Here is a 13,819-nt window from a genome sequence, read left to right on the forward strand (position 1 = left end):
CAATAGGTGTAAAAACATATATTTAAAATGCAGTTTGTCCAATTTTTAAATATGCAAATGAATCCAAACCAACCAAACGCATGAAAACAGAGTAAAATACAGTGTTTTTGACAGTATAGGCAGCACAAAATATGCCAAAATGTGCAAATGTCTCTTAAAAAATAAATAACTGTATTGAACTAATAACTCAAAATGAAAATAACTACTACTACTGTAATAAATAATACTGTGATAACAATGAAAAAGCTGAAAAAGATTAAAATTAACACCGAAAACAAAAAACGTCTATTTTCAAACAGTCCACTTTTAAAGCGCTATAATAATAGATCGTTATTCCCCTTTGTATTTTAGGAAAGGGAGAACCTGTGCGACGCCGAGGAGAGGTGTGAAGGCTTGATAAAGAGCAAGATACACCTGGAGGCCAAAGTCAAAGAGTTCTCGGAGAGGATAGAGGAAGAGGAGGAGATCAACGCCGAAATCACCGCTAAGAAGAGGAAGCTGGAGGACGAATGTTCGGAGCTCAAAAGAGACATAGACGACCTGGAACTCATCATCGCTAAAGTGGAGAAGGAGAAATATGCCACGGAAAATAAGGTACCTCTCATAATTTTCATTTATTCTTTTGGAGTTTTATTTGAGGTGATAAGAAAACATATCAGCTCCGTTTGCTTCTTTCCTTTAGGTGAAGAATTTGATCGAGGAGTTAACCACACTGGAGGAAAATATGATGAAGTCCTCAAAGGAGATCAAAGCTTTGCAGGAGGTGCACCAGCAGACACTGGACGATCTTCAGGCTGAGGAGGATAAAGTAAACACTCTAATGAAGACGAAGATCAAGTTAGAGCAACAGGTCGATGATGTAAGCGCGAAAAAGCCTTGGGCTCGTATTTTAGATAAATAATGTCCAGCTTCGTCTTTTGCATGATTTCCGAAAAGCTTCAGTGGTTTTCTTGAATATCTCTTGCAGCTGGAAGGCTCACTGGAGCAGGAGAAGAAGGTGCGTGCTGACTTGGAGAGATCCAGAAGGAAACTAGAGGGAGATCTGAAGCTGTCCCAGGAAACCATAATGGACCTGGAGAATGAACGACAGCAAATGGAAGAGAGACTGAAAAAGTATGTTGTCTGCTATTCAACATTACAATCCTGAAAATACAAGTTATTCAAACATATTCAAGTTGCTTTTATACTGCTGAGAGGGAAAAACATCAATCAGGAATGATGATAATAATGAAAGGGGCGGTACATCTACTTACGTACATCTGCTTAAAAGGAAGGTTGAATGACAACTGATTAGGTCATATGAGGGTTTAAACTATTGTGTATTTACAAAAGTAGGAAGGAAGGAAGGAAGGAAGGGAGGGAGAGAGGAAGGAAGGGAGGAAGAAGGAAGGAAGGAAGGAAGGAAGGAAGGAAGGAAGGAAGGAAGGAAGGGAGGAAGATGGAAGGGAGGAAGGAAGGAATGAATGAAGGAAGGACGAAGGAAGGAAGGAAGGAAGGAAAGAGGGAGGGAAGTAGGAAGGAAGGAAGGAAGGAAGGAAGAAAAGGAGGACAGAAGGAACAGTCAAAACACCCGGGAGGACGACACAAAGGTTAATTACAATTAAGAAATTTAGAAAACCCCAGTTTCCCGGTCATAATTATGACTTGGAGGTTGATAAAAAATGATAAATGCTGTTTGCATGACAAAAAACTCGTTACAGTAATTATAATATGACATGAATGACAATGCTATCAGCTGATGTTTAGCAGCTGTAATTTTGTTGTGTGTGTTTGCATGCTAACATTTGCTAATTAGCACTAGACACAAAGATGAGGCTGATGGGAATGTTATTAGTTTTGCATGAGTGTTAAACCAAATTATTAGACAAAATGAATTTTAAATGAAATCAGATGACTACAGCGGTGATTACCATTTATTCTGAGGGAGATATGAATGTCTGAAGCAAATATCACAGCTATCCATCCAATAGTTGTTGAGATATTTCAATTAAAGCCAAAAATGTCAAAGGACCAAAGTGATTAGGATTCATCATCTAGGAACCTTTAATGTTTGTACCAAATATTGTGCAAATCTGTGTAGAATCTTTAACTGGATAAGTTAAAACGTCCCTGCTGGTGGTGCTAGAGGAAAGGTCAAAGGATCACTGAATGATTAGGTTTCATCCTCTGGGAACCTTGAATGTTTGCACCAAATTTAATGGAAATCCAGCCGAAGATAGTTGAGAATTTGACCAAAAAACACAAATGTGAACCCCATGATGGTACTAGGAAAATGTCATCCAAAATGTCATGGCAGTCCAATATTAGTCCAGATATTTCAGACTGGAACAAAGTGGATGTGCATGACTAAATGAGCCAGTGGATGTGACATTTCTATGATCTATGCACTGAAAAGTCACACTTAACCTAACCCTAAACCTTCAGAAAGGACTTTGAAATCAGCAATCTGCAGTGCAAGATGGACGATGAGCAAGCCCTTGGCATCCAACTGCAAAAGAAGATTAAAGAGCTTCAGGTATGATTTATTATTTAACAACAATAAGCACATTTAAACACTATTTCTTTCATATGTTAAGTGCACAAATTATTACAACTCTATCGTAGGCTCGCACTGAAGAGCTGGAAGAAGAAATCGAGTCCGAGCGCTCGACTAGAGCCAAAGTAGAGAAGCAGAGGTCCGATCTCTCCAGAGAGCTGGAGGAGATCAGTGAGAGGCTGGACGAGGCCGGAGGAGCCACCGCCGCTCAGGCCGAGCTCAACAAGAAGCGAGATGCAGAGTTTCAGAGGCTGCGTCGTGATCTGGAAGAGTCCACCCTGCAGCACGAATCCATCTCGGCAACTTTGCGCAAGAAGCAGGCTGACAGCGTCGCAGAGCTCAGCGATCAGATAGACAATCTTCAAAGGGTGAAGCAGAAACTGGAGAAAGAGAAGAGCGAGCTGAAGATGGAAATCGACGACATGGCGAGCAATATGGACAGTGTTCTGAAAAATAAGGTAAAAGACTGTCAACCAAAAAGGTGTGCATGTCTCTCCCCAATTTTTGCATATTTTATCTTGTTCATTACAACCAACACTGGATTTTTCAGGCTAATCTGGAGAAAATGTGCAGGACCCTTGAAGACCAAATGAATGAATACAAGACCAAATCAGATGAAGCCCAGAGGACACTGAGTGATTACACTGCACTCAATGCTCGACTACAAACAGAAAACGGTAGGTTTCTGATCTTAAAAACTACATAAAAAACATACAAAAGTCCACTTAAGATGGGCAGACAGGTCAGTTTGTATCATCTTTTTCTTCAATAGGTGAACTTTCACGTCTGCATGAGGAGAAAGAAATGGCTCTCTCACAGTTGAGCAGAGTGAAATCTGTGGGGAGTCAACAAATCGAAGAGCTGAAGAGACTTTTGGATGAGGAGATTAAGGTCTGAAAAACACAATGAAGCCTGATTTACTGTTTTTATTTGGTATATATGTGAGAAAATGGTGAACGATGCCCAACACAGTTTTCTAGAGGCCAAGTTGAAGTCTTTAAATTGTTTGTTTTGACTGACCAACAGTCCAAAATCTAAATATACAGTTTACAATAATGCAAAACAGAGAAATCCTTACACCTGAGAAAGAGACAAACAATTCAACATTTACCAGAATTGATGTAGTTCGATTTTATTTATCAAGAGAATAATATGGGATGAATGAGGAAAGATGGGAAATATTCCCGTTTTTTAAGACTTGTGTGTGTTCACATCATGGTGGCAGACTGGGAAGAAGTGAGAGTGGGAGAAATTGTTCCCATAGTAACGAGTTGGTAGCATCACATATATAGTGAGTAAATTGTGTAGCTGCAGGTACTCTGACAGACAGACAGACAGACAGATAGATAGATAGATAGATAGATAGATAGATAGATAGATAGATAGATAGATAGATAGATAGATAGATAGATAGATAGATAGATAGATAGATAGATAGATAGATAGATAGATAGATAGATAGATAGATAGATAGATAGATAGATACTGTATTGATCCCAATGGGAAATGTATGTTTCCAGCTGCTCAATGTAAGCATAAAAGTAATAAAGTAAAAAACAACAGACAATAAAAAGACAGTAAAAAAGACAAGAAGTGTAAAAGTAAATAAAACCAATAGCAAGATTAAAAAAACATATGTAATGTCTTAATTAATAAATAAGGATACACATGACCTAATAAAGTGCAAATTAGCCCAAAATCAAAGCAAAAGATTCATAACAGGTAAATACCCAGAAGTCCTGTAAAGTGATAGCAATCAACCAGCTGGGTTTGTAATATGTTATACTAAAGGATACTAAAGGAAGATGATATTGTTTCTGAGACAGTTCAGGAGGCTTGTTGTAAATTTAAATTGTGTCAAGGGTGTTTTAAATGACGCTATACATCATATTTGTGTGTATATTCTTGCTTTTCAGGCAAAAAATGCCCTGGCTCACAGTGTACAATCAGCTCGACATGACTGCGAGCTGCTGAGAGAGCAGTACGAGGAAGAACAGGAGGCCAAAGCCGAGCTGCAGCGCTGCCTGTCCAAGGCGAACAGCGACGTGTCTCAGTGGAGAACCAAATACGAGACCGACGGCATCCAACGCACCGAGGAGCTCGAGGAGGCAAAGTAAGAACTGTGCAGCATATTTCTGATGTCAGTGCCGGTATTTTGTCTTGAACAATTTATCTTTGGTTCAAAGGAAGCGGCTGGCCCAGCGGCTGCAGGAATCCGAAGAGATGACAGAGGCGGCAAATGTCAAATGCGCATCACTGGAGAAAACCAAGCAGAGGCTGCAGGCTGAGGTCGAGGATCTCATGGTTGAGCTGGAAAGGTCAAACGCGGCTAATGCCACCTTGGACAAGAAACAGAGGAACTTTGACAAGGTTTTTTTTCTCTCTCTATCTTCAGAAACACTTCCTCATTAGCATATCGTTGAGGTTGAGCTGATTACACATGCTGTTTCCTCCTCTGTTAGATTCTGGTTGAATGGAAACAGAAATATGAGGAGGGTCAATCAGATCTGGAGGTTTCCCAAAGAGAGTCCAGACTCCTGAGTACAGAACTCTTCAAGCTGAAAAACTCATACGAAGAAGCTATGGATCACCTGGAGAACATGAAAAGAGAGAATAAAAATCTGCAGGGTAAGATGTCTAATTTGTTCTTTTGGTGCTGGAAAGCTTTAGTGGTCATGTTTTATCTATTAATAACTTATTTCTCTTTACATTTTTAGAGGAGATTACCGATATCACTGAGCAAGTTGGACAATCTGCTAAAACCATCCATGAGCTGGAAAAAGCTGCAAAGCAAGCCGAACAAGACAAGAGAGACACTCAAGTGGCTCTTGAGGAAGCTGAGGTTTGTATTATGTCCTTAGATGACATCATACCTTCAGTTTCATTAAGGTGACTATTGCTTCTTTTCTCGTAGTCTTCCCTGGAACACGAGGAGGCAAAAATCCTGCACCTTCAACTGGAGCTGAACCAGATCAAGTCAGAAGTGGACAGAAAGGTGGCGGAGAAAGACGAAGAGATCGACCAGCTCAAGAGGAATAACCAGAGAACCGTGGACACGCTGCAAAGCGCGCTGGACGCCGAGATGCGCAGCAGAAACGATGCGATCCGGATGAAGAAAAAGATGGAGGGGGATCTGAATGAGATAGAGATCCAGCTCGGTCACACCAACCGCCAGGCGGCCGAGGCGACCAAACAACTGAGAAACCTGCAGATTCAGTTAAAGGTTTGTATGAATGCATTGAAAAACATAAAAATATTAACACAGATATAATGCTTAAAACTTGTACTCTCTGATCCAGGACACCCAGGTCCATCTGGATGAAGCGCTCCACAGTCAGGAGGACATGAAGGAGCAACTGGCCATTGTGGAGCGTCGCAATAACCTCATGATGGCTGAGATTGAGGAGATGAGGGCGGCGCTGGAGCAATCTGAGAGAAGCCGCAAGCTGGCTGAGCAGGAGCTGATCGAAGTCAGTGAGAGGATTCAGCTGCTACACTCGCAGGTTAGGAGCCAAAACATCCTGCCCCCTGGTGGCTGAATGTAGTACAGGTCATAAATGTTAGCAGATGGGACATGGGCCAAACTGCAGTAACTAAATGTTTCCTAAAGATGGTTTCTGTCATTTGAGGTGGTTCTTATCGCACTGATTCATGTCCTAGTGCTAATTTTTCAGATATTGTTTCTTCTTATTCTTCTTTTTCTTTACCTTCATTTTAGCCTACATGTTATCATATGGTTTATTATTGTTTTAATGACACCTGACTCGAGTGGATTTTGGGAACTACACAATGTCTTTTTTTTTGCTAATGGTTAAACGACAAGCTCAACACCACTCTCAAGTCTGTACAGTAAATGAACTCACTGCCACTGTTAGCTTAGCCTAGCACAAAGAGAAGAAACAGGGGAAACAGCTAGTTTCAAGTTTCACTTTCCAATACCTCTATAGCTCACTAGTAAATGGATTATATCTAATTTTTTAATGTCTATACAAAAATTGTAACAACATGTTGAAGTTTTACTGGGGCTTTTGTGTGGGACTCATGACATGGTGACGTCAAAGCTCCACAAACTGATTATGTGGTCAAGACATAGTGCAGCACATTACTCTCATCAGCTTTCCATCAGAATAAGGTTTATCAGACGATTTGATGTTTACATGTGCAAACACACACTCATAAATATAACTTACAATATAATTCATTTATATAATTCATATTCAATTTGTTTCTATTAGCTTAAACAAACAACTGTAACATTTGTAAATAATACAATCTGTAAAAACACATTATTTTTCTTTAGTTCTAAATGATTCACATCTTTTTTTTAAATGTATCTATTTAAATGTACTGAGCAGAACAGCAGCCTCCTGAATGCTAAAAAGAAGATGGATAGTGATTTAACTCAGCTGCAATCAGAGATGGAGGACACCGTCCAGGAAGCGAGGAATGCAGATGAAAAGGCCAAAAAAGCCATCATGGATGTGAGTCTCTCTCTCTCTCTCTTCTATCCAATTTACTGTGGAGGGTCATTCAATCAAATGAGGAACTGCTTCACTTTGTCGGTGTCGCAGATTAAATTTCACACTGAGTTCACATTTGCATACAGGCTGCCATGATGGCCGAGGAGCTGAAGAAAGAGCAGGACACCTGCGCTCACTTGGAGAGGATGAAGAAGAACATGGAGGCCACAGTGAAAGACCTGCAGCAGCGCCTGGATGAGGCCGAGCAGTTGGCTCTGAAAGGAGGGAAAAAGGAGCTTCACAAACTGGAAACCAGGGTACAAATCATTATCAACAAAGGACAAAAACAGTTTGTAGAAAAAGTAGAGCAATAATTCAAACTAGCTGTCTTTCCTTTAAGGTCCGTGAGCTGGAAAATGAATTGGAGGCAGAACAGAAACGCAGCAGCGAAGCTATGAAAGGAGTGCGGAAATATGAGAGGAAAATTAAAGAGGTCACTTATCAGGTGAGAGAGTATATCCGGTTATATAACAGTGAAATTTCACCAGCAAAAGACTCGACTGCTTAAAGTGGAGCAGAAAAATATGCAAAAAAGAGATATGAGAGCAATGCCTGTAAAAAACTGTTTTAGGGTGAGGAGGAAAAGAAGAATGTTGCAAGACTTCAGGATTTGGTCAACAACCTGCAGCTGAAAGTGAAAGCGTATAAGCGGCAGTGTGAGGAGGCGGTGAGTTATTTATAAATGATTACTGTGTGAAATGTTGCCATGAGGTGTACCTATGTCTTCTATCATATGTTGTTTTTCTGTGTGACGCAGGACGAACAAACCAGCATCCATCTGGCTAAATTTCGGAAGGTGCAACATGAGCTGGAGGAAGCCGAGGAACGAGCCGATATCGCAGAATCCCAGCTGAATAAATTACGAGCGAAGAGCCGAGACGTTGTTGGAAAGGGGAACAGAAATCTGCACTTGTCCGATGCACTTTAGAGAAATACCAGTGTTTGCTTTACCAGAACCAGTAACAGTAGTAATAACTCAATTTAATGAATATTATTTGATCATAGCAGCAAAACAAATCAGTAAAAATATAATAAAACAACCCTTATAGAGAGCTGGAATGCCATAAAACCCGATAATCTAGTTAAATAACATTATTAATGATGGAGGGTAGAACTTGATCAATAATGCACCAATCACACTGATTAAAAAATGTACTTTTCTAGTTATTAAATACTGTATTTTCTCTTTTCCATGAGTGACAGTAACAAGAATTATTACATAATTAGTAAGCAACAGCACTTAAAAAGCAATAATTTAATTGCAAATGAATACAATATCATATCTAACAATTTATATATACATACATTATTTGTTTTTGTTGACTTTATTCAATTATTTATAAGATATTTTGCCTTTATTTAATAGTAAAGAGTAGCACTTATAATACTATTATAATATAAACTGATAACACAATGATGTAGCGACCATATTCACCATCATAGTTTAGTGTGTTAGAAAGCTAAAATGTGCTGTTCTGTAGGTAATTTGGTACGGATCAAAAATATAATGTAATTTTGGCATTTGATGAAAAGTCAGACTATCACCAAAGTCATTAGGATTCATCCTCTGTGGACCTTTCATGTCAATTTCATGGCAATCAGTCTAATATTTGCTGAGATATTTCAGTCTGGATCAAAGACCAACACCAATACATCCATACAGGCATGCTGCTAAAAATTATAACGCTATGTCACCGTCTACATATCTGTACAGACAGACTGACTAGTCAGAGTTGAACCATTAATATGTTCAAAGGAGCAGCATCTGGTCATCTTTCTGCATGGTTAATCCTTGGATCCATCTAGACTGAGCTAGGTAAACAGTGACAGCTCAACATGTTCCCAAAATAAACTACACACAGCGGTTGTTCATGCATGGACGAGAGCTAAAACCTAATTCTTACCGAGACAGAGTAAAAAATACATTTCATGGAGGTCTGTGAAGCTCTGTGAAGTCTGGACGTAATGGTGAATTAATAATGACAAATTCCTCATTAACACATCGCACCATTATCTCAAAACAGCAGCCAGATTTCACTTATCTTGAAACTTTAAACACCTCCATCCATTTTCATTTTTTTTTTTTAAGAGAAGTTCATTTTTTAATCAATAAAAGGAACAAAATCACACAGATGATGACAATCTTTAAAAATGAATCACTGTTTCTTGTGTAAAAGATTCAAGAAAGAGAACAATTCATCTTCAGTTTGAAGTATTTCTTCCTAATCTGTTACAAAGTCATCAGTGGCTGATATGAATAAAATACACCTCACTAACAGTCTCGTCTTGTTACCTGCAATAATAATAGGCTGCCAAAAGGTGGAGACACTTTATCCATTATTTCCTTAACCACGGACCCAATAAAGACCATAAAAGCTGATGAACAGGAGTTTGTGTTTTATTTCACCCACATTTACATCCTGAATCTGTCAAGTATCTTCAATTTTTAATCCAGTGGTGGAACATAATTAAGTACATTTACTCAAGTATCATAATGAAGTACAGTTTTGAGGTACTTCCACTCCACTGGGAGGGACATATTGTACTTTTTACTCCACTACATTTATTTGACAGCTTTAGTTGTTGAAGACGAATCCAGTGGTTTCCAACCTTTTTGTCTTTTGACGTCTTTACAAAAAGCAGAAAATGTGACTACAGTCAGGCTCACATTTCAGATGTCTATGAGTTGTTAACAGCTCCACCAAATAGTGATTTTTCCCTCTAAACTTCTCACATGGTTTCATTTCAATAAATGTTCAAATGATCCAATATTTCAGCAAAAATCAAAGATTAGAGAAAAAGTCCAAAAACTGAAAACACATTTGTGTATCAGAACTTAGTTTTTTCTTCTTTCCTCTCCCATTAATCATCTCACCACCCCTCACATTTATCTGCTGACCCTTTGGAGGGGCCCCACCCCTAGGTTGGGAACCACTGGACTAAACTAGCTAACTGTATATAAAGTAGTGTAAACTAGCTCCACCTCCAGCAGCTACAACAGTAACATGCTGCTCTAACACTGATGCTTCACTATTAATAATCTAATGATGTCATATATAATAATATATCAGTCAGAGGGACCAAACCACTACTTTACTGTAATACTGCATACTACATCACTCATAATACTGCAGTACTTTTACTGTAATACTGCATACTACATCACTCATAATACTGCAGTACTTTTACTGTAATACTGCATACTACATCACTCATAATACTGCAGTACTTTTACTGTAATACTGCATACTACATCACTCATAATACTGCAGTACTTTTACTGTAATACTGCATACTACATCACTCATAATACTGCAGTACTTTTACTGTAATACTGCATACTACATCACTCATAATACTGCAGTACTTTTACTGTAATACTGCATACTACATCACTCATAATACTGCAGTACTTTTACTGTAATACTGCATACTACATTACTCATAATACTGCAGTACTTTGACTGTAATACTGCATACTACATCACTCATAATACTGCAGTACTTTGACTGTAATACTGCATACTACATCACTCATAATACTGCAGTACTTTTACTGTAATACTGCATACTACATCGCTCATAATACTGCAGTACTTTTACTGTAATACTGCATACTACATCACTCATAATACTGCAGTACTTTTACTGTAATACTGCATACTACATCACTCATAATACTGCAGTACTTTTACTGTAATACTGCATACTACATCACTCATAATACTGCAGTACTTTTACTGTAATACTGCATACTACATCGCTCATAATACTGCAGTACTTTTACTGTAATACTGCATACTACATCACTCATAATACTGCAGTACTTTTACTGTAATACTGCATACTACATCACTCATAATACTGCAGTACTTTTATTGTAGGAGGATTTTTAATATAGGCATATAATTCTTCCTCCACTGCTTTTATCACCTAAGAACAAAAAAGAAGACCACAAGAGAGATATCTGATGAGAGATGTCTGTACTCTAGATGGAAATATGTGGTGAACTAAAATCTGAAATTTTGAGACATGCAAAAAAGATAATAATGACAGATTCAGACACACACACACACACACACACACACACACACACACACACACACACACACACACACACACACACACACACACACACACACACACTAATTTCTTCACACGAATGAAGACAAATTAATGCATTAAACCAGAATGGCCCCACTCCGATGCTACAACCACACTGGTGACTTTAACTTAAAACTGAGGCACACAGCTCATAATGAAAATCTGCTCATTAACACTGCAGTCACTCACCAATTGAACTGTAAAAATCACATTAACATCGGCTTCAGCTGAAAGCCAAGAGATGAGATAAAAACCCGAATAACACAAGGGCTGACATTTGGGCATTGTAGAGAGCCTGCGAGATCAAATGGACCTCATCAAAAATCCACTTTTTTTCACTCCTGTCAACGACGCAGTAATCAGCAGCAGCTGGTATGTGCATGACATTTGTAGAAATCCCTGTGAAGCAGGGTTAGAGTTACTTCTGTGCGTGTGTGACTTTCAGCAGGGGAGGGTTATGTACGACGGCTGAAGGTAACCTCCAAGTGACAAAGACAAGGAGGAGGAGGAGGAGGAGGGGGAGGAGGAGGAGGAGGAGGAGGAGGAGGAGGAGGAGGAGGAGGAGGACTGGTGGTGCTTTAGGAGCTGACAGGTTGTTGTTTGCACTAACAGAAACAGGACACTAAGTGGACAGCCGGGGACGAACACTGTCCACCAGCTCATCAACATTTTCAGTCAGATTTTTGGGTCGTTCATTCTAGTATACAAACACAGGACAGAAATTCAGGAAAACAGGTGGAAAAAAATAATAAGATTAAACAATAATCCGTAATGCTTTACTTTAAACCCTATTAAGAATTATAAGAAGCATGTAAACAGGTACTAAATGTTGATGTAATGTAAGCAGATACCAACATTTATTCATGTTTATCTCAACAACTCCTCCTAGTTATAATTATATAAAATACAGTATGTCTTTATTGGAGACATTATAATTGTTAAATATTGAATATTAATAAACAGTTAAAATGTCCTCATAGCAGCTTACAACTGCATTAAAGTGTGTTATCAACCAATTATTAATGTTTATATCATGCTTATAAATGGTAAATATATCTCTCTGTAGAGACTCTCGAGCTTTCCTAATGTGGCACAGACTGAAATATATATTAAAATAATTTAAAATAATGCAAAATTACACATAAAGTGCGTGCTCTATGGCGTGAACTCGTTCGACAAGGGCTTCAATATGACAGACGTTCATTTATACATTTATAAAAATCCTGCACTCCAGATTTAATTATATAATCTTTCAATGATGAAAACAGTACAAAACAATAAGATGAAATAAGATAAAACAATCTATACATCTGTAAAATGTATATAATAAACACTTAATTTAAATGTTGGTTTATTTTTTTATATTAACGGAGGCATTAAATGTTTATTTAAGGACTGAAAAGATTTAATTATCCCAACTAAACCAAACCTAACCCTAACCCTAACCCTAACCCTACTAAGGAATCATTTTACCTATCTGAAAAATGGCATAAAATATAGAATACACTGAGTTATGATTTAGTAAACAGAACATATTTCCTCTCATTAAAATAGGATTCCAAGCACTGATTTAGTTCCTTATTGTAAACTCTCCTCGTTACAGAGCCTATAAACACACCATCTTCCTCACTGCTGCACATTAAGAGATGATGTGATGTATTCTCAAGCTGACAAGCTGCTGTTCACACTTGCCTCGGCACACTACTCCCCCTAATATGATGAGAGCTTAAGTTTCAGGCACTCTCCCATGCTTATTCTAAATGTGGCACAAAGCGGTCGTCATGTGTTTCCACCCACTTGTGCGACGCTCACGCAGCTTTAAAGTATAGCACACACCGGACATCATTATGTGTTAACTTGTAAACAAAGCAGATAAATCAGAGAACTTCTCTCAAGGTGGCTGCCTAGCACTAACCTTGGCATGGACCAGCACCCAGGGGGGAAAAAGGCGAGATATGTTGCAGGCGTTCAACCTTTCAGGCTAAAACTGCAATAATTAGTTGATTAATCCCATTACGTCATTTTTTTAAAGAAAAAAATACAAAATTCTTTGATTCAAGCCTCTTAACCTTCGTGTCGTCCTCCCGGGTCAAATTGACGCCAACTGTTTTGACTGTTCCTTCTTTCCTCCCTTACTTCCTCCCTCTTTCCCTCCTACCTTCCTTCTTTCCTCCGTCCTTCCTTCCTTCCTTTCCTACCTCCCTTCCTTCTTTCCTTTCCTTTCCTTTCCTCACTTCCTTCCTCCCTCCTTTCCTTCCTTCTTCCTTCCTCCCTTCCTTCCTTCCTCACCCCCTCTTTTCCTTCCTTCCTTCCTTCCTTCCTTCCTTCCTTCCTTCCTTCCTTCCTTCCTTCCTTCCTTCCTCCCTCCTTTCCTTCCTTCTTCCTTCCTCCCTTCCTTCGTTCCTTCCTCCCTCATTTCCTTCCTTCTTCCTCCCTTCCTCCATTCCTTCCTCCTTTCCTTCCTTCCTTCCTTCCTTGACTCGAGGACAACAGGAGGGTTAAATCTGTATTGAGAAGCTGCTCCACACATAATGCACAGACAAAAGAGTGGAGTCAATCTTCTCGTGTAGCTATCTGCAACATTTATGAAAATTATGATTCAACATGAGGGACTTCCCAAATCTATTTTTGCATCGACCATTTGGCAGGATGAAAGTGT

The 13,819-nt window shown here is 38.9% G+C and overlaps 1 pseudogene; it reads left to right on the forward strand.

Moving 5' to 3' along the window:
- Positions 1 to 8,120, forward strand: part of LOC133999444 (myosin-1B-like) — a 19,884-nt pseudogene extending 11,764 nt beyond the window's left edge.
- Positions 8,121 to 13,819: the final 5,699 nt, after the last annotated feature.

The sequence above is a fragment of the Scomber scombrus genome, chromosome 18 (genome assembly GCF_963691925.1).
Source record: "Scomber scombrus chromosome 18, fScoSco1.1, whole genome shotgun sequence".
NCBI lineage: Eukaryota > Metazoa > Chordata > Actinopteri > Scombriformes > Scombridae > Scomber > Scomber scombrus.